We start from the raw sequence: 22,609 nt of genomic DNA on the forward strand, positions 1-22,609 counted from the left end.
GTCATCTATAACAATCAAACTCGTAGTCATGTTAGGTATGTTTCCGAGGTTAAACTAATATATTTTAGATAGGTGAGTGATCTTCAAACATTTCAGAGACCTACAAAATATGACATTTAAGATGTTTAATAACCTAAGGCTTTTCATAACAGTGAGACATGTCTGCTCCTGGTAGCACCAATCTACTTCATAAAAGGACGATGATCATTGAAGAACCTCCATATGGAGTTCACTTTCAATGTGGTAGAACCAGCCATTCAGGCGAGAGACTGCCCTTGCCTCGACAGCTGACAACACAAAGGGAAGAGACTGCTGACCTTTGCCAACACAAAGCAAGACAGTCCTTCGAGATTCTTGCTTCACAGAAAAGTCTGTCAGCTGTTCTAGGCCTGTAGGCTGAAGATGACACCCCAACATTGCAGAGGAACCTTGGGTGACTGTCCAGGCATCCAGATGTCTTTGTTATTTCTATAGTTTTGGAGGTTGCTTGCTCTGCACTTCCTGTTTACTCAGGTAATAGTATATCCTTCTTGGGTCTCTGACGGAGTTAAAGATGAGATAGTTACAGTTTTCCTTGTTACCAAATTCAGAAAAGAAACTCATATCAGAGATGTAAGGCTTATAAGGTTGAGAAACAAAAAAAAAACAAATTGTTTATCTAAGAAAATGTTTTGAGGTCTAAAAAGATAATGTGGGGTTGGTAATACCAGTTAGGATAGGAAATAAATTAGGTACACAACTTGGGACTTACCAAGATAGGATACATAATGGAGTATTTACTCTGAATTTGCCAAATGCAAATGGACTTGATATTGTAAATGTAATTCTTATTTAATAATTGTTCTTATCATATATAGTCTTACTGTGTTAAAACCAAAACTTTTCTTTTTATTTAGACAAAAAGGGGGAAATGTTGTGGAATTTTTGTTTCCCTATGCAAAGATGTGTTGCATTTGTTTAATTATGTAAAGATGTATTGTTTTACCTTGCCTGCCTAGGCACTTGATTGATCTAATAAGAAGTTTAACAGTCAATAGTGAGGGAGGAGATATAGGTGGGACTTCCAGGCAGAGAAAGTAAGTAGGAAGAGAAATTTAGGCTCAAACAAGAAAAAGAGAGAGAGAGACTCCAGGAGGCAGCCATCCAGACACAGAGGAAGCAGGAAAGTAGGACATACAGAATGAAAGAAAGGTAAAAAGCCCTGAGGCAAAACACAGATGAACAGAAACAAGTTAAATTAAGTTAAAAGAGCTAGTGGGACAAGCCTAAGCTAAGGCTGAGCATTCATAATCAATAATAAGTCTCTTTGTCTTTATTTGGGAGCTGGTTGGTAGCCCAAAGAAAATTCCAACTACACACATGTATTTTGGGGGGGGGCATGTAAATCATACCATTACATTCATTAAAGATTCCCAGTCTACCAAACATTTCTAAAGAAAGGAACCAAGCTTCCACAGGTCTGTTAGAGAATGTTAACATTCATTGTAACTTGCTGTGACCTGTTTTACCTCTGCCTGTTTGGTGTATCCATCTATAAGGGATGACAAAACATCAGTGGAATGAACATGGCCCCAGCCAATTTAGGTTTCCACCTGCTCCTTTAAATATCCAGCAACATATAATCTGGACCCTCTGAAAACAACATATGAAGTACATTGGGGTAGAAATTATAACAATATTCTTATAACAACCCAAAGAGGTATTACATTTTTTCTTTGTGATTCAAGTAAATATAGTACAACTAATGAATCCACCAACTCTAGGACAGACAGATACAACTCTAAAACGAAAAACTATGTAGTATAGCCCTGAGCCCTAGGAGGGATTCACTTCATTATCTAATTTAAAAACTCTTCAATATACCTTCTCAAAGCTATATAATTCTGGGGGGGGGGAAATCACAATTCTTAGAAAATCCCCCAAAGTTAAAGTGTCAACAATACATTTAGTGATATAATAAATCTTTTCTTTTATGACATAAAGTGGCACAATGTTTTCATTGCTAGAAAAGCAGTTACCTCCAGAATTCACTAAACAAAAACTGAATAGGGTTTAGAGACTCCCCTCTCTAGAGTTTCCCCTCAGGTCTCTACCTGGCTCTGTGTTGTGTAGCAATTGCTTCTAAGATAAAACATTCCATCTTGAAATGAAGTTCATCAAACACAGGATGTTCTAAAGAGAGGTGAAACATTCCATCCTGGAGGGAAGCTCATTGGAACTCAGAAAGTAAACAACTCAATAGCTTCAGGAAGTTCCTGGAACTAACCAGATTCACTAGGCCCCTCTTTCTCCAAGTTTATATAAACCGTAAACAGTAAGGACTGTAGAGAGCTACTCTCAAACTAGCTGAGCCTTCTGGAAGCTACATAGACCAGCATTCTGGAAGAGACACTAATATGTTGAGCTGTGTGTAAGCTGTGCCGTGAGTGTCAGGTTCCAGCTTCCATGAGCTGTCACCCATGTTGGGGCGGGCTTTGGATGATGCAGCTGTCTGTGAGTCATTTCTGCTCCTGTAAGTAATCCCAACAAAGCTCTTTCACCAAGTTGGACTTTGGTAGCATGCTTTCTTTGGTCATTGTCAACCCCCTATCTGCGGTAAACAGACATTAGTTCATGCTTCTCCGGGAAGAGTGTTAACACAATATCTGTGTCTGTCTTCCTGTCCCTGCATCTAGTTCCTTAAGCACCTTTCTTCATGCCTCTGAAAGCAACTTCCATGTGGACAATCAGGATGCCTGGACAGAAGGTGACGATTGGGAGATTAGAGTTCTTTTTCCGACAGTATTGATAAGGACCCCAACGTCAGGCTCCCAGGGTTTGTTTCCCGGGTCTGGAATAACCCACACAGTCACTCACTAACTGTGGTACCCCAGGAGTGTTCAGTTCATCTGAGTCTGTTATCTGAACAGCATGGATGATAGCGATACTGTACATGCATGGTGCCGTGGTGAAGAAAAGCGAGCGAACACATGGAAAGCATGTAGAATGGTGCTTGGCACATAGTGAGTACTTGACATGTATGCTAGCTGTGATTATTCTAACTGTTGTACCCTGAACTCTCAGATGAATTTCTGGATGGATTTTTTTTCCATCTTTCCCCCTCTGGCTCACTTCAGTGACATATAACACCCAAATTTCTGACATGGTTTGGGGCCGAGACTATGGGAGTTGTGTAGTAGACACTGGGAAAGAGTTCATGAGGCAATGTCATTCAAGTTGAACTTTAAAATTGCTATTTGAGAGCTTTTCAGAAGATTAGATGAGGAAATTAAAGAATTTCATAACTCCCTTGAAATTCTCTATAAGCCAATCAGGCTCCCTTCAGCTTCTTCCTATATGTTATTGGGTTGGTATATTTTGAGCTCTCTCCCTTCCTTACATGTCACATCTCCCTAACTGTGGTACTTTATATCATTCGGAGGTTTTCCCTCACCTCTTTTTTTTCTAAACTTTCTGAACCCAAAGGCATGCTGTGTGCCAGCTGCAGCAACACCAGGACTTAGCAGAGCAGGGTAACACATCCAAATTTTCCTTGAGCTTTCTATTCCTAAAAATATAATTAACTTTAGAGAATCCACACATGAGACTTCAGCTAAGCAAAAATAAAATGAAATGGTTTCTGGGATAAAATGCTTTATCTCTGTGCCGTTCCTGTCAGTATCACACTTTAGTTTTAATTATACTAAGGGAAGAATTATAGGTTAACTGTGAGGATCAGGATCAGGATCAGGCTCAAACTGGCAGGACTGCGGCAGGTTATGAACATTGTTCACTCTACAAAGGCAATCAGCGGAGTGGTGAGTGGGTCCTGAAATCCACTCCCCCCATTCACAAAGCATTGATTCGGGAAGGGCATATTCCCCAGTTCTTGCCGAATGGCTCCACGGGGAGTAGCAGTGGCCCCTTACAGGGAGACTAAGTAAATAAGTAAATACATAGAAGGTAATCAACCTAGATTTTATAGTTTCAGTATAAACTATTGGAACCATGGAGAAGCGTTGGGTTGGAACTGGATGTGCCAGCATGAGCTCATGGCTTTACAAATAAACAGATATAGATTGATGGAATGTGTGGATGTATATGTGGATCTATTTCCTAGTTCCTCTTGCCAAAGGGAAGTTGAATCTATGACACATGTATGGAAATGTATCTTGTACTCAGATCTTGATTTCTAAAATAACATTCTCTACTGAAAGGAACTAGATTCTATTAGAAAGATGGAAGATTCTAGGGCTCAGCAAGGGAAGTACAAGATAAGCCAGGAGCGTCCTGGTAACGAAAAACTAAAGTGCTCATACCAAAACTCAAAACTCATACCAAAAGTTCGTGAGGCCAGCTTGAAAGGATGCCTTCCGGCCACCTGACAGTAGTCTCCAACCCTCCCGTCCATGTTCAAACCTGTCCAAATCAGAGCATCAAACAAGTAGTTACAGTCATAGGTCATAAGTCCATGAATAAAATTAGAACCACTGAAGACATATTGACACAAATTATTTTTTTAACTCAAAGGAGGGAAATTGGGTTATAAAATAGCATACCAATTAGTAAATAAAGAATAAATGGACTTAGAAAATTATTACTTAGTAATCATCATAGTAGAAATTGAGTTAAGTAAAACAAGTCATCAATTAATGGGGGAAGTTAATGAAAGAAAGCTTGTTAGGAAACAGGATGTTTACATCATCTCAAAGATTTCCCTATAAAAATTATTAATTATAAATATAAAATGTTTATGTATTGATAAGTAGTAATTGTTAGTTACTAATAGAGTAGGTAAACTTTGCAGGCACTGTTTGACCAGGTAACAAAATCTGATCCCACAGGGAGAGACTAAATGAAGATTGTGTAATTCCTGATATGAACAATGAGAACACACCACCATTTCTGTGTTTTTTTTTTCACAAATATACAGAGCTTAATCCAGTCATTAAGAAGCATTAGACTAATCTAAACTGAGAGTCTTCTATAAAGCAATGAGATGATATTTTCCCCAAATACTAACATACTGAAAGATAAGGAAAGAGTATCTCCCATGAGAAGAGACCTGAACTGTGCTATGTGAGATGTAAGAGATATTCTTGGGCAGATTTCTAATGGAGAATATGAATTTTGGTAGATATACTTTGGGTTTCTGGGAGGGTGTTTTTGCTTCTAGGAAACATATTTTAGAATATTCAGGAGTAATGTGGCATCTTATCATATTTTACTCTCAAATTATTTAAAATGATACACACAAACAGAAATAAGGCAAGTGTGATAAAATACTAGCATCTGGGGAAATCTGAGTGAGAATATAGGCTTCCTCGTATTATTATTTATTTTAAAGATTCATTTTATTTTGAATTCTCTCTGTGTGTGCCTATCTGTCTATGTGTCTTTGTGTGGATATGTGCATGTAAGTACAGGTACCCTCAGAGGCCAGAAGAGGGCATCAGAATCATTGGAGCTGAAATTAGGCAGTTGTAAGCGGACTGATGTGGGCATTGAGGACTAAATTCAGGTCCTCTGCAAGAGCAGTAATTAATCTTAACTGTTGAGCCATCTCTCCAACCCATCTTGTTTTATTGCCTAATTTTTTTGTAAGTTTGAAATTAATTTGAAGTTTTAAAAGTTTTCTTTTACTAAAAAGTGAAAGAGTAAAAATATTTTAGATATAAAAGATCCTCAGAGAATCACCATCGAATCTTCACAAAAAGGAAGATACTCAAAATAATAATTATTATTAACAATAATTTTATTAATTGTATTTATTAAATAATTAAACATAATAATTATTATTTGTAGGAGCCCGTTTTCAGGTTCCTCGTGGCTTTACCCAGCAGGTCCGAATAGAGCCTGAGTGCAGGTGTCTGAGATGGTCTGCACTTGGCTGTGCTGCAGGGAGGTCTTTTGCTCCACCCCTTGGTGTCTCTATAAAAACCCTGGGGCAGTGACAGTCAGGGCCCATTGGAATAGGTTCCAGGCCCTCTCGAGGCTATCCTGTATTTTCTATCTGTTTATCTCCACAATCTAAATTCTTCTATCTAATACTTCCTGTTGCTCGTACCCAAGAAAACTCTGGGGAACTGTGGGGTTGGTGGGTAAATGCCCCGCAATTATTATTTCTCCAAGCACTGAAATACAAGAACAAACGTCAATGAAAAGAATAGGTAAGAGTAAAGGCACATGCATTTCTAGTGTAATGATGATTCTAGACTTATGAGTTCTGAAGATATGTAGAATAACACAAAATGTAGTAAACAAGTAAAGCTAGTCAATTGGAAGCACCTAACAGTGTCACTGAATCAATAACAGTCTTAAGTTTGCATGTTCTAAGTGTTAAGCTAGCCATCAAAGACCAAGTGAAAAAATTTAGTCGAGAGGAAAACTGAATAATAATACTAACAAAAGAACTTCATTAATCCAAAAGAATGGAAGCAAAAAGAAAAGAAACAGAACATGTGGGCCAAATAAAAGATAAATTGCCACACCAAGGTACAAATATAAATGTGTATATCACTTATAGAATTATATGTACTGAATACTATTGAACCTAAATAAAAATATGAAATCAAGTCATGGCTACTTTCAAAAGTCACATGTTTAAGCTAGAGATGCAGAAATATAAAAAGTAAAAGATTAGAAGAGACATATGCAGACAATAGCTAAAAGTTGATGGAGCTATGCAAATATTAGTCAAGGTAAATTTTAAGATTTTTTTATTAATAAAAAAATTATATTTACCAAGATCGTAAGACAATTTCTAAACTTGTTTTATAGTATTTTTATTTTATAATTAACTTAATTTCACATATCAGCCATGGATTCCCCCGTCCTCCCTCCTCCCACCCCCAGCCCTCTCCCCCAACCCACCCCCCACTCCCACCTCCTCCAAGGCAAGGTCTCCCCTGGGGAGTCAGCCCAGCCTGGCAGACTCAGCCAAGGCAAGTGCAGTCCCTCCTCCATACAGCAAGGCTGAGCAAAGTGTCTCAGCATAGGCCCCAGGCTCCAAAAAGTCAGCCCATGCACCAAGGTGTATTCAACAACAGAGTTTTGAAATGCATAATGTAAAAAAATTTATAAAACTAAAAGTAATAAATGAACACCAGTATGGAAAGCATTAATTTAAGTCTCATAATTGATTGTATATTCAGGGAAAAAATCACTAAGAATAAAAGAGGTGGATCGCAACTCCTTTGGGGGTAGAAAGACCCTTTCACAGGGGTTGCCTGAGACCACTGGAAAACACAGATATCTACATTAAAATTTATTACAGTAGCAAAATTACAGTTATGAAGTAGCAACGAAAATAATTTTATGGTTGGGGGTCACCACAACATGAAGAACTATATCAAAGCATTAGGAAGGTCGATTTAAAAGAAAATAGCCAAATTAAGTTCTATATCTGCTACAAAAAGATAACTCTATAATTTTTTGCAGATTAAACAATATCATTCTAAATAATCTCTAGGTCAAAAAGTAGTAGTAACCTTATATATTAAACATATGCTGAATAGAATGAAAACTTAGATAAAGAACATTGAAAGGAAAATGGGTCTGAAAGCTTACATTAAAATAAAAGATATAAACTAAAAATAAATGACCTCAATGATAAATGGCCTCAGTATCTATACCAAAATAAGCTTTAAAAGATAGAAGAGTATAATTAAGAGGAAAATTAATGAAATAGAAAACACACATATAGTAGAGAATCAACCAAACCACAGGCTGGTTCCTTGAAAAGATGTCAAGCATTGGGCATGACTCAGGAAGGAGAGGGAGAAGAAAACAATTGAACACCTAGAACAAAGAAGAGATCGCCACTAGGAACCCTACAGAAACCAGTCAGGAATACGATACTAGGAAGAAAAAAAAAATCCTGAACCAATTAACTTATGATTTAGATAAAATAGACAAATGTTTAGAAAACAACCTTCTAAAGCTAATACAAAAGATTTAAAAACATGAATAGTCTTACATACTTCAAATAAATTGAATCTGATTTTTAACAGAGCCCAGACATACTTGAGTATCAATGTTTATTATAGCATTGTTCCCAAGAGCTAATTTATAGAACTAGGAATCCAAAACCTGTGGTGGTATTGTGTTCCCCAAAATATTGTGCACCCTAATAAATTTATCTGGGGTCAGAGAACAGGACAGCCACAATATTAAACAGAGGATAGGCAGTGGTAGCACACGCCTTTAATCCTAGCATTTGAGAGGCAGAAATCCCTCTGGATCTCTGTAAATTCAAGGCCACATTGGAAACAGCCAGGCATGGTGACTCATGCCTTTAATCCCAGAAAGCGAGCCTTTAATCCTAGGGAGTGATGGTAGAAAGGAAAGATACATAAGGCGTGAAGACCAGAAACTAGAAGCATTTGGCTGGTTAAGCATTTGGCTGGTTAAGTTTTTAGGTTTTGAGCAGCACAGTTCAGCTGAAAGCCATTCGGATATGAGGACACAGAGGCTTCCAGTCTGAGGAAACAAGATTAGCTGAGAAGTTGGCCAGGTGAGGTTAGCTGTGGCTTGTTCTGTCTCTCTGATCTTCCAGTGTTCACCCCAGTACTTGGCTCCAGGTTTGTTTTATTAATAAAGACTCTTTAAGATTCATGCTACAAAAACCAGAGGAATAGATAGAGAAAATGTGCAATGTACACACAATGAAAATTTTTTCTGCCCTAGAGAAGGACGAAGATATGTTTTCTGCAGGTAAAAAAAGATGAAACTGAAGATAATCACAGTAAGAAAATGAAACCAATCCCAGAAAGCTAGCCATTGTACTTGTCTCTCATTTGCGCTTCTTGGATTTTACAGGTTCCATTAAGTCATGAACACATGTATAAGGTGAAAGGAGAAATGAAACTGAGTAGGGGAACGAAGGGGGTAAGTGAGAGAGAGGAAGGGCTCCTGCTGGGGATGTGCTCGGAGCCTGAATGGCATGTTTTTTTAGATCAAAAGTAAAAGAACCTCCCTCCATGCCCATACAGCTTCAGAGGGCAGTTCCCCTAACTCTGTAAGCAGAGAGTCTCAGTTCCTGAGGACAGAGAAGGGGCACTTTATAATTCTTACTGAGTTACAACCATGCCTATACCACACTGCCCATAAAATAACTTAGATGAGTTAATTACTTATTAAGAATTCCTTACAATGTACCAGGAACTACTCAATGCACTCTAAAGATCCTTTACCATCCACTATATTATAACATAAATATTAGGATGTTTTTATTAATATTAATCCAAATCTTCCTTTTGGTAGCTTCCATCCGTAATTCCCATTTCCTCTTTAAATCTACCATATTTGTTTGAAGCAGTTTAAATTTGGTACCCCTTAATATAGCTTAAAAAAGCATGTTTTCTACCTTTGGCAAGGCCAAGTAGATGAATGGTAGATATTCTAACTCCACCTTCAAACTTTGAGTGACCTCCACCTTCCACGTCTACAACCTAGAAGAAAGAGAAGCCAAGGAGTCTACTTTGCACACTACATGAAAAAGATGTGGTAGGGTTAAGCGTGAGTTACTCAAATAATGGTGGCAACACTTGGCTAAACTGTACTCAGTACAAAGCTTTCTTGTGCTTCATTAACACTTTCCAGGCCATGGTAAGGAAAGCAGAATACTTACTCTTCCTATCTCACATGGAAGGACACTGAACTGAGGAGGGTCACATGCTGGCCCAGACTCATACAGGTCATGAGTGGTCATATCTTGACCCTAGAGACCCCTTACTCCTAATTTATGTATTGTGCTTTATACCTCACAGCCCTTAAATGTTTAAATAATGTAATGGATGCACATGGACCACTTTTTCCAGGGATGCTCAGCCTAGAAAGATAAAGGCTAAGAAGGGACTAGCTGGGAGAATGTAAGGAAAAATTATCATCTCTCCTTAACAACGGGGCTAGTAGCTACCTCTCCATGAGAAGAAGGTACCATATGCATCGACATAGCATGAGCCATGAAGGACCCTCGCCTCCAAGGTACCATTCCCATTAATGTGAAATCTGCTTGTTTAGAATGCTGGAGAGCACTTTGGAATAAGTTTCCACAGTGGCTCTGCCCTATGTGATCACCACTGAGCCACAGAAAGTAAATCAACCACGTTCTCTCTCTCATCCCCAATCCCAAACATTTGATTGTTGATTCTAATTGGTTCATTCATCAGCTCATTCATTCATTCAAGAAAGGTTATCTATGGGCCAAGCCAGCTTGAAAGACCCCTTGACATATTACCTTCTATGATCATTTGTGTTTTACCTGGGTATCTCAAAGTAGACCTAGAGAAACACTTAGCTAGACTCAGATCTTAAACATCTCTGTATTGTCTGGGTCTAGCATATCCCACAGTAAATAACAAATATTCAGTAAATAGCTGAAAGAAAGGAGGAAGAGTTCCTGGGCCTTTTCTGTTCAGGAGCTACTCACTCCATCCAGGTCCTCTCTTCTCCAACCACTGTGAGCTACCTACTTTCTTGGTGCCTGCATTAGAAGGATGCTGTGCAAGGTGTCCCACCATAGGCAGTGGCTCCAAGGAGCCAGCTCATGCACCAGGGATACCTTGCACAGCCTTGATGCAGGAGGAGGGGCTTGGACCTGCCTCAACTGAAAGTACCAGGCTCCGCTGACTCCCCACGGGAGGCCTTACCTTGACAGAGGAGGAATTGGGGCATGGGTTGGGGGGGGGGCAGGCTGGGGGCAGGAGGAGGGAAGAGAGGAGGATCCGTGGTTGGTATGTAAAATGAACAAAAAATTTCTTAAAAAAAAAGGATGCTTGCAAAACATTGCTCCCAATGTGTTCTCCATCCTTCACTGAAAATGCCTACATTCCTCAGGGTCCAGCCCAGTCCTAACTGAATCCAGGAAGGGACTCAGATGTCCTCTAATGAAGACTTCCCTCTGACTGCCTGCCACGATTTAGTTGTTCCCTTTGGTCATCCTCAGAAGCAGTCCTGGACTGGTCCCACTGCCTAGCCCTTTGCATGCTGGACCTTCTGCTAGAGCCCTAAGTCTGGCTCTGTCTTTATATCCTGGCTTCAAGGAGCTGAGATTCTCCAAGACCCAACTGTAAAGCAGTGTGGAAGCATATTAACAGGCATGCTTAGAATTAATTCATCTCAAAGAAACAGATCATTCTTTGGAAACAGCCTGCTGTTCACATGCTTGTAATGAATGTCATTCAGTGGTTGGTAACACTGTAGAGATTTGGGAACCGCTCAATCACCAGCCATTTCATTCTCCAGATGACTTTTTTTTGACACCAAGATCAGCAAGCAGGCTTTTGAACAATCCTCATTTCAAGTTCAAAATGTGAATGAGTTTCTGCCTGAAAGAAACAATGAATTCTCTTCCGAAAAACAGTGATAATTATTAGCAATTTCTGAAGGTGAACTAGCAAGGATTCATGCTCACACTCTGTTCTCAGCTGTCTGATGGAGATGGAAGGTTTATATAGGCTTGGCTAGTCCCCATGGCAACAGCCTTTCTCCTGGGTTACCATAGGAATGGTGAAGGCCTTTATAAGCCTCCATTAGCAGAGACTGGGCTGGCAGCAGTCAGAAGCGACTGCTGGGGAAGATGCTGTGAAGTGTCAGTGAGGGCGTTTGAGAATTAATTTTACCCTGGACTAGCTGTGGGGTCTGTTTAGCACCCACTGCAGCAGCTTCTGACACGAGATAACGCTAGGATCAGTCGGGTGCCTTGAACGCTTCACGTGAAGGGTTTTCCCAACTCAAGCTACATTCAGATAGGACCAGATTTGAAAAGATTCTGAGACAGAAAGAAGGCATCTCTTCTGATAAAACCTCACACTGGGGAGAGCTAAATCAAGAGTCTAGCCCCCAGGACAGTGCACGGAAGCCATATTAATAATTAATGTGCTGATGGCTGATGGGCCTGGTTGCTGCTCTGGCTAATCGCCTTTTCCCGAATTTCATAGGTTGAAACTTAATCGACCATGTGATAGTATTAAGAGAAAGGCCTGGAGGCGGAGATGGGGGTGGGGAGGAGGTGCAACTAAATGCTTAGGGCAGAGCCATTGCAGAGGCGATTAGTATGTCAAAAGTAGGTGTGAGGGAGCTGTCCACTCTCCTGTGAGCCGTTCACCCTCCTGCTACGTGGGCAACAAGAGGCAACATTTACAAAGTAGAGGACAACTCTTCTTCACAAGATACAGAATTCACTGCTGCACTGATCTTGAACTTCTCACCCTTAAGGATTGTGAGAAACAAATTTCTGTATAACTTAGTCAGACTGAAATATTTTGTTATAAGAATCGAATGAACTGACAGTTGCATAACAGTATGAATGTCCTTAAAGTCCCCCAATTGTACGTTTTAGTGGCAAATTTCAAACAAAATTTGTACATCTATAGCTAAGTTTTTAAGATTAATGTTGTAATTATGGCATGACTATTACTGGACATGTGTTGTAGCTCAGATACTACCGTAGACTCTGCAGAAGTTTCATCCTGTCCAGAAGTCTATTATCATCATTACTTTGAAGATGAGGTCCCTGAGGTTTAGAGAAACAAAGTAAGCAGCGTAGGGGTACACCACTCAATACCAGCAGAGATGCAAGTCAAGACCAGGTCCTGGTATCTTGGCCCCAGCCATACAACTCAACCATTGTGGAATAGGTGATTGGCATATTAAAGACACATTTTATTGGACTTATATGTGAAAAAGCTTTTGAATTCTACTTAAATATCTGTTGTTTTCTCACTTGCTTTCTCTTTTTATATAAGTTACTTTATAAAAGATATTATATAAGGTATCTTTTAGTGCATAGGAATATATATATTCACTTAAACTCTAACCTTTGAATTCTTTTAAACTTAATATTGTATTATCAGGAAAGACAGGTATTTCCATGAAAACAGTCTGGGTTGTGTACACATTCATTAGTTCTGAGATGTGTGTATGTGCCACAAAATGTATGGGAGACTTTCATATACAGAGAATTGTTTAGTAAAAATAAATTCACAAAGTTGTTGGTAATTTTCAGGTACTAGAAAGCCCTCTTTCATCAGAGCAAAGAGATGATGTAGTTTCACTCTACAAAATGGAAAATACATGTGGTAGCAATCACCATAGGGATTCTTCTTAGGCATTTGGTCAAGCTGCATGGAAATAAAAAAAGGATAGGGAGAATGGATGTAAAGCTCTCTGTGATTTCATGCATTAAAAAAACAAACAAACAAGGCAGCAACATGCATTGGTTATTTTCAAAGCAAGCCCTTGGTATGTGCCAGCAGAGAAAGCACACCTTCTTGAGTTTCTGTCACGTGTCAGACACAGCTGTGAGGGACACTGACTGGGATCCTTCTGCAAAGAGTCTCCAGTCTGAGTTCTGTCCCCAGAGCTGTCCATGCTAACATGCACAAATGATGAGAAGAAGCCTTTCTTCTCTTCGGAGGCATACACAGACAGGAGATATTGGTTAATGAGTAACACAAATATGCCAAACTGCATCTACTGTTCTTCACAGCTTTGCTTCCACAGCGCATTTTCCTCAAGGGCTGCAAATATTTCCATTTGGTAGCTTTGGTAAGCTTTTGTTTTAAGGAAGTAGAATTAAGGTACCTGGAGAGTTGTTTGATGTGTGCAGTTTCAGTTCTGCAAGATGGAGAGGTTCGGGGGTCTGGTATGCAGCACGGACATACAGCAGGCTACAGAACTGTGTTCTTTAAAATGGTCAAGTTGATGATTTTTAAGTTGTGTGTATGTGCTTTAACAACTTTTAAAAAAAGTTAATGAGCTCCTAGTCTCCTCACAAATACTACAGAGAACAACCTATGGGAACCCCAGGGAGTCTGCTACCATGACTGAACTCAGTCCTGTGCAGGCTAACCTTTATTCAGCTTGTTCATCTCTTTTTCAGCAAGATGAAACAACTCCATGTGTTGTTCATCCTTTCAGGGACAAAACCTTTGCCTTCTTCTCATGAGACTCTCAATCTCAGCCTCTGCCTTTTCCCATCACATTGACATTGGACATGATGTGCCTTTTAACTTCAACTAGAGCCTCGTGCTGCACCTACACTTGAGTGAGATCTGATACCTCTGACTGTCTTAGTTTCCTTCTGTGCTCCGATCTCTGCATCCTACCCTACCATAGGAGCTTCACATTGGCCCGTGTCAGAAATGGAATGCTTTAGACTTGAAGCTGCAAGTACTATTGGCATACTAGACCAAAAAAAAAAGTATAAAGCTTGGGGCTAGAGAGATGTCTTAGCAGTTAAGAGTGTGTGTTGATTTTTCAGAGGACCTGAGTTCAGTTCCTGGTATCCATGTCAAACACATCACAGCTTCTTGTAACTCCAGTTTTTGAGGACCCAGCATCCTCATCTGGTCTCCAAAGGCACCCCCACATGCCAATATTATCAAATACACACACACACACACACACACACACACACACACACACACACACCATAAACATAATAAAAATAAATCCTAAAAGATTATAAAATGACAAGCTAAACTCTCAGTAAACAGCACCCTAAACTAGTCATCCAATCTAAGATTTAAGAAGTGATATCTTGAGAGCAGATGGTAAGATGTAGACTTTGGGGTTTTCTTAGTCAGTCTTTACAAATCCAGTACTATTCAGCATGTCATATAATAAGGTCACAAACACGACTAATATGATTGTCCACTTAGCCACAGCAGACAATCACAAAATTTTTCTGCACTGGATCAGATAGAAAAATAGCTCAGACTGTAACAGGCCATAAACCTGAGCTGCAGTATTCGACTCTGCTGAAGTCTATCAGAGGCAGTCAGAAGCAACATACAAAAGAATAGCATAACTGTGTTCCAGTGAAACATACATTATGCATCCTGGTGGCAGACATTTTTTCCTGCGGTAGTTTGCCAACCCTTAGCTCCATCAACCAAAAGCAGAACTGAGACATGGGGCAGAGTTTTGGTGCACTAGGCAGCATTCAGCCATAGCCAATGCTAGAGTTCATTTCTGGGCATTAAAACCGTAAGTGGCCAGGGAAGGCCTTGTTATTGTTTATCGTCGGCTGATTAATTTGTAAGTGTAGGGTCAGTTTGCTGGGGTGCTCTTGTTGTGTGTTTGTTTGTTTGTTATGTCAGATAAGACTCTTTCTTCAAATATTGGCCTTCTATTTGAATTCACTGTCTGGTCCCCAAGGAGGCTCTCCTTGACTCTCCATCAGCATTATGTCTGTATTTGCTCCAGGTAACTCACCTTTTCCCTGTTTGAAAATCCTAACTACTCATTGCTAGTTCATTGCAGTCATCCAGCATCTTCTTACAGATCCTCTAAGATGAAGAAAGTGGTCCAGCAATCTCATTCACAAGATCCTGCAGTTTTCTGCAATAGACTCTTCCCACGCCTGGACACAGGAAGCTTGTGTGCACACATAGTTATTTCACTAGTTTGTCCTTCCACGATTGTTTTTACCTTTTATTTTTCAATGTTCTTCTACCCCCTGCATTTATAGAGTCGCTCTCCTTGGCAAAGCAAATAGGAGGCCAAGAGCTTTGGAAGGTCTTTGAAAGCATTTGCTTCACCTATTTCCTACTTATTCTTCAGCTTGCTCCAAACAGAATTTTGTGTCCTTTGATTGTGTCCTGAGCATTCTCTACAAGTCACAGTGGATCGTGAGTCTTTGGTTTTCTGACATCATTTGCATGAGTATGTATTATCCTTTATGTGTCTTCTTTGGTTTCTGGTCAAGTCCTTTTAAGATCTGAGCTCACATAATGGTCCCTGTGAAGTCACAGGATGATGGGAGTCTGTCTGTTGGGATATCACTCCTTTCCTTTGTTGTTGGGTCTCTATGCTTTTTCATGAACAAAATATCCAACCCAGTGACTTTCTCAACACTTGAGACAGCTGACGCTTTAGAATTTTAAAGCAGTTGTATTTTTTTCTCTCAGTTTCTTCTCCCAATCCCCTGGTGAACACAAGCTCTTTTGTCCAGGGTTTCCTCTCCCTTGGATCATAATTAAATCTAGAAGATCTGCATCGTGTCACCAGCCAGCTGGGAGAACAATTGCAGGATAAGTAGTGTGTGTTGATTTTTAAGAGGACCTGAGTTCGATTCCCAGTACCCATGTCAGACACATCATAGCTGGATGGAGTCAAAGGCTTGTTTAGTCTGGTACTCTCTGGATTTTAGCTTTCTTTCTTTTTTTTTTTAATATGTCATTGAGGAGCTTCCTGAGAGAATTACTCAGATATATGCGACACGTTGAGTGACCGCCAAGTTAGGGCACCCTTTTGCAAGAGGACTTGGGAGATCTTCTGGATCTGATTTACTTCTCAGGAAGAGAGACTCTATGGTGCGAGAGACATCAACAGGCACGAGGGTCTGTTGAGGGGCATGAGGGGGGCTCTGAGGACAGAGACCCCGATTCACGTGGGGTGGGACTTTTGATTGAAACTTCTCTGATCCCTCCATCCAGGTAGACATGCGCATCCTGGAGAGAAGGGAGTAACGAATCACCTTAAAGAGCCTCCCCCCAAAACCATTTGTGATATCCTAAAAGAGACTGGACCAAGGGAGAAGGAAAGGACCTGGCCACCAGAACAGTGGGCATCAGATGACAGAGAAGCCAGCCGGGCATAATCAAGTCCCAGACACCCACACACCTTGCTTCCTTAGCACACCTACGACATGGGTCAGGTGTCCATTTCTCCCACATGGCTAGATGATCCGCAGGATACTACTGTGAATTTCAACAAGAACTTCTTTTACACCCTTTCTTTTTTAAAGACTTAATTCACAACTCAATGCAATTTACTCAAATGTGTGTCTGATGATACCACAGCACCGCCGTATCTCTTTGGTATATAAGGATCCTACTGTCAAGTCTAAAGATTCCTAAGCTACAGCTCCCTTATATTAAGACAGCATGCATTATGCTTCATACACTAAGAAGTCTCTCTAATCCCCTACTGCTTTTTATCTATTTGTCTAGCTGCTTCTCTTCACTCTTAAGCTTTCTAAACAAATAGTAACCACTGTTGAGAATGTATTGTAACAATTGCTTGGGATATCATGATCTCACCAGTGCTTCTGTAAACTGATTACTAGTAACAGTGATGACATGTGCCAATTGCTAGATATCTGTTTTATACTGTTGTTATGTTATCGTCATCCTCCCTCCCTTCTTCCCTTTCTTCTTTTTTCTGTGCATAACTAGAGAGTAAACTGAGGGCCTTGTATATGCTATGCAAATGCTATACTGTGAGCTACATTCCCAGACTTTTTAATTTTTATTTTGAGACAAGAGGTTACTCATGATTTAGCCCAGGCAGGTCTTGAACTTGCAATTCTCAAGCCTTGGCTTCCTGAGTAGCTGGGATTACAGGCATTTACCATTCGTGCCCACCTTTTTTCCCCCAAGGGATAGTTGATCCCCACTTGACAGAAAAAAAAGAAAAACCTAAGACCTAGTAGATTAAATAACTTGCTCAGATACATCCTCAAAGGAAATGTTAAAGGGCATTTAATGAAGGAACAATTTTAAGGTATGAGCAGGGTTATAAGGATGATGAAGCAACCTATTGTTGGAAATAACAATAAACTTTTCACCATCCTTGCGTGTGAAGGAGGCAAGAGGGATGGGTAGTTACTGTAAGCTGGCAGGTGAGTTATAGAAGAGTCGTTAGGCACAACCCAGTCAGACTGCAGCAGGCAAAGGGCACAGCACACACTCTACAGCGGATGTGTTGGTGCACACCTGTAACCCCAGCCCTCAGGAAGCTTAGGCAGGAGTCCAAGGCCAGCCTGGGTTACATAGTAAGAGCCCGTCTCAAAGATTAATAATAGAAATGCTATGTTAAATGGACCTATGCCCTGACCTTACTCCCCTCTTCTGAGTAATTGGCCACACTTCTCACTGTTTAAATTAAACAAGAAACAAGACAATAAAGCATACCAGCTTTCAGCACATAGAACTTGGTAGAAAAGGGTGGAAAGTGGACCTGAAGGAAAGCAGAGAATATTCCTCAAGGTATCTGAACTCTAACGTAAAAGCCTCCCCTCTTTCCAAAGCTCCAAAATGCCACAACACCTGCATCTCACACTAAGAACTTGGTGTTTTCAGTTCCAACAACATCTTGATCTTCAAATTCAATTTCCATTCTCAGACATGTTTCTGAGACTGCCACTCAGCTGCAGACAATCCTCCTTCTTCCAAGCTGCTCTTCCAAATGATAACACAAAGGAACAGAAAAAAGACCCACACCGTTGCCGGCAAGTTCCACAGTGTCCTGCTCAGCACTGAATAGTCAGTCCCTGGAGGTGTGATGACATCAGCCCACTCAAATGAATCACTAAGGTTAGGCTGTCTCTGCAGATGCCGCCAGCGTCTGGCCACATCTGCTTCATGAAGTCAGTCCTACCTGTGGTTAGGAAGTGGGTTCCACCTAAAGTCCCTTCAAATACTTTAGACCTTCATTCTCCTCTTTGGCCTTCATTATTCTGCCCTGTCTTCCTTTTGTTTTTAAAGCAGAAATACCAATAGACATTCATCAGATCTTTTATATTCTCTTTAATCATGTAAATCTGCCAAAGCTCCCAGTGACTACTGGTTACTGACTTTGCATATAAATAGCATGGAGAGCATGCTTTCACATTCCCAAAGACAAGGGACTAGCAATTGTATCGGTCAATTCCCAAGGCATAAATTGGACTATTTTTCCAAACATACAGTATCATTACTTTACATATGAAATGAAACAACTTTACATGTAGGAAATCCTAAGGAATCTGAAGCAAACACTTCTGGGTCCAATAAGTAAGGCCACCGTTAGAAACTCAATACATGAAATCAGTCCTATTTTCTAGACTGGTAATGGAGAAAAAAGAAAATGAAACCAAAGGGAAATGCCAGCTACAATACTGCTAAAGTGTGAAGCCGTTACATACGAGCACGGGTCACCATACTTGACCATGGAAGACTATAAGATGCTGCTGTCATGAATTAAGTGACACAGGCCACTGGGACTGCAAGCCCCAGTATTGGTAATGTACCACTTCTCTCTAAGTTGATCTGTAGATTCACTGTTATCCCAATCAACACTTAAGCCTTCATTTTTAAATGTCTATGCAATGGCAAATGACGATTATCCAAAACAGTTCCAAAAACAACAGCACAAATTTTGATGACTCACCTGATTTCGAGACTCACTGGTAACATAGGCGCTGGGTATGATGGTGCATGCCTGTGGTCCTAGCCCTTGGGAGGAAGAAGGGCCAGGGTTCAAGTCTGCCTGGATGACAAAGTTAGTGAAGTTTCCTGACAGACTGGTCTATGTAATATGATCCTACCTAAATAAATAGATGAACTAAGTCATCTGGATAACAGCACTGATAAGGACAGACAAAGGAATTAATGGGACAAAATAGATTTCACATACAATCAACTCATTTTCAACAATGGTATGGAGGTAATTCAGTAGGGGAAGGATGACCTTCAATAAACAGTACAGGAATGAGTAGGCACATGTGTAAGAAAAAACAATGCTCTGCTGTTTTAGTTTGTAGTAGAGAAAGTAAAACTATTAAACTTGAAGAAGAGAACATGGGCGAAGCTCTGAGACTTTGAAGTAGGCAAAGCTCTTATATCCAGCTGTGGCTCTGGCTGAGTCGCCTCTGTTGACCTTCGCCCTCTGTTAATGCAGGGTATGTTGTATCAGCTAAAATCCTGGACTTCTGTGTAATTGAGGAAAATGCTGAGTCCGGGACTGGCTTGGACCTCAACCTTATCTAACAACAAAGTTAGTTTTTCTTTTCATTATTCTTTGCAAACGTACATCTTCCTAAAGACAAAGAGAAAGCCCAGGCTGAGCCAGCACAGAACTGCTGTTTCTCTGGGTCCTAGATTTTAGGACTGTCTGTTTTGGAGTTTGGTTGTGATCCGGTCACAGGTTCTTTAGCTGGGTGTTTTTTTGTGACTTCTAGGGAGGAAGACAGTGTTTATCCACCTGTGAAGGATCCGTTGCTTAGGAAGAAACAAGAACAAGCTCAATTATTTCTTGAGCTAAAAATCTGTGTGTTCAGGGCTGGGACAAAGGTCAGATGGAAGTGTTAGCTGCATACACACTAAGTTCTGAGTATTTGACACATGAGGGTGTTACACAAAACATGTCTTCCATCAGAGGCTGCATTTGTGAGTTCTTCTGTCTGCAAACAAAGCACAGGAAAATTATGAGCTAACTAATTAGTAGAATCCTTGCTTGAATTCTAGATTTATATTAAAAACATAATTCCTTAACCAGGATACTGTCTTATCACCTTAATCTGTCATTAAAGATGGTGTTTCAACTACTTCTTTTATGTGTTTGCTCTGTTTCTACTTGAACAAAGTAGACCCTTGACCTACTTTGCCTCTATTGCTGTGATAAACACTAACCGACCAATAGCAACTTGGGGAGGAAAGAGTTTATTTCAGCTTAGATCTACAGTCTATCATGAAGGGAAGTCAGGGCAGGAACCTGGACGCAGGAGCTGAAGCAGAGGCCATAAAGGAGTGTTGCTTATGAGCTTGTTCCACATGGTTTTCTCAGTCTGCTTTCTCATACAACTAAGCACCACCTACCTGGAGAGATGGCACCGTCCACAGGGGGCTGGGCCCATCCATATTAACAGCCAGTCAAGAAAACGTCCCCACAGACTTGACTGCAGGTCACACAATGGAAGCATTTCTCAGCTGAGTTCCCTCTTTTCAAATGCCTCTACTTTGTGTCAAACTGACAAAAATCTAGCCAGCATACCCCTTTAACTAGCTCCATCAACCCTTCTAGCCCAAAGGGTCAGTCCATGCTTTGAAGGTTTCAGAGATGACATCAAAATGGAACCTTCACCAGACTTGTGAGCCTTCCTGGTCTTAGCATTAACCATTCTACAGAGGAGAAGACACAAGGACCCTGTCCTCAATATAAAATTTAGGCCTGGTAGCTGCACAGTTTCATGCTTAAGTTAGATTTAGATTTCCTCCTCACTCCTCTCATATCCACCCCACCCCACTCCTTTCCACATCACTCAGCCCACGCCTAGCCAACCTTACTCATCTCATTTACATACATGTCAGTCTTCCACACTGTGTCTTAGTCTTGCTTGAAAGAAAAAAAAAACTTTTGTTTTTTTATAAAAAGTCCCTTTCATCTAGAAAGGTCTCCAGCATTGTCTAATTCAATCTTTGGCATAATATATATCTGGAAATTGATCATATACCAAAGTCTGCCTCAGAAAGATCCTTAAGTCTGGATACAGCTAGCAAGGATTGTACACCCCATATCTGGCCTTTGAATGGAAGTAAAGTATGAAATAGCTACAGAGATGGGTTGCTACAGAAGGCGCCATTGCCTAACCCAGAGAAATGGCTAAAGCCAGTCCAGTCTCTCTCAGAGGCACCCCTGGGGACCTGCGTGTCACAGACCATTAAGTTTCACCTCAGTATCTGTTGGGACAACAGAGGGAGAATATAAAAGGGACAAACTAGTACAACACAGATAAGGTGGATGTGGCCGTGGGTGTCAGCCTGGCTTTCCCAGGGGAGCCTCAGCCTCTATGGCCAGAGCGAGTTCTTTGATAAGGAGAATGAATGATCAGATTGTTCCTCATCCGATGCGAGCAGATTCGCTCCAGTTTTCAGCCAGTTCTCCTGGAACACAGTCACTCCCTGGATAGAAGAGCTTCATGGGATCATGCCCTCCAAACACCTTCTCGACAGCTAACAAATGCCATTAACATAGGGTAGCAGCAGAGCAGTGGGGTGGGAATTCTTAAGGAGCCACTAAAGTTAGCCACGCTAGCCTTAGAGTTCTGTTGGTGAATCCCTACATTCTTAGTGACTATATTTTTGTTTTGTTTTGCTTTTAAATCACTCAAAATCTTCTGAATTTGGAATGAATAATTCAATCAAGCATACCAAAATACTGATCATGTCGAATGCTAGTTAGAGTATTCAAACGTTTGCCGGATTGCTCTATCAGTCGCTCATCAGCTTTGGAAAGCTCTTGCTAAAGCACTCACTTATCTCCCCCTGAAGCCGTGTCCCTATGCTTTTCACAGCTAAACTAAAGGCACCATCCTTCCCCTAGTCACAAAGGTGTGAAACAGAGGGACTTTTTTTTTTTTTTAAAGTGTAAATACTTTTATTTGTTTACATCTGTGCATGTATTTGTGTGTCTGTGTATATGTGCATGGGTGCACATTTCATGGCGTGGGTATGGAGGTCAGAGGACAACTGGTGGGACTTTGTTCTCTTCTTCCACTTAGAGGTCTCAGGGGATCAAATTGTTGTCGTTGGTGGCAAGCACCACTACCCACGGAGCCAGCCAGCTGCCCCCCACGGGCGTCATCTTTCACAGCTCACTCTTCAGTCTTGCCCCCTTTCATTTCGGCTGGTGCAGCCCTAGCTCCGCCTTCACCAGGTCTCACTGAACTAAAGCAGCAGCTTTCAAATCTGTTCTTATGCCTCCTCCTTTCAGACTCATTCACATCCTATACTGCTTCAAGTCAGTCTTCAAAAAGCACAGCTGTAAGAAAAGGGTCAGAGGAGACGGCCCAGGGGTAAGAGCACTTGATGCGCCGAATAAGAATGGAAGTTCAAACCTCCAGCACCCACATAAAAAGCCA

At 40.7% G+C, this 22,609-nt stretch overlaps 1 long non-coding RNA gene across 1 annotated transcript; it reads right to left on the minus strand.

Annotated features, from left to right (window-relative positions):
• Positions 1-298: 298 nt before the first annotated feature.
• On the minus strand, positions 299-9,431 carry LOC131904695 (uncharacterized). The gene is made up of 3 exons (XR_009377800.1): positions 9,347-9,431; positions 4,318-4,398; positions 299-538 (listed from the first exon to the last, which is right to left on the minus strand). It is a non-coding gene; the product is annotated as an uncharacterized LOC131904695 (long non-coding RNA).
• Between the last annotated feature and the right edge of the window lie 13,178 nt (positions 9,432-22,609).

Source organism: Peromyscus eremicus, chromosome 2 (assembly GCF_949786415.1).
Source record: "Peromyscus eremicus chromosome 2, PerEre_H2_v1, whole genome shotgun sequence".
Classification (NCBI taxonomy): Eukaryota; Metazoa; Chordata; class Mammalia; order Rodentia; family Cricetidae; genus Peromyscus; species Peromyscus eremicus.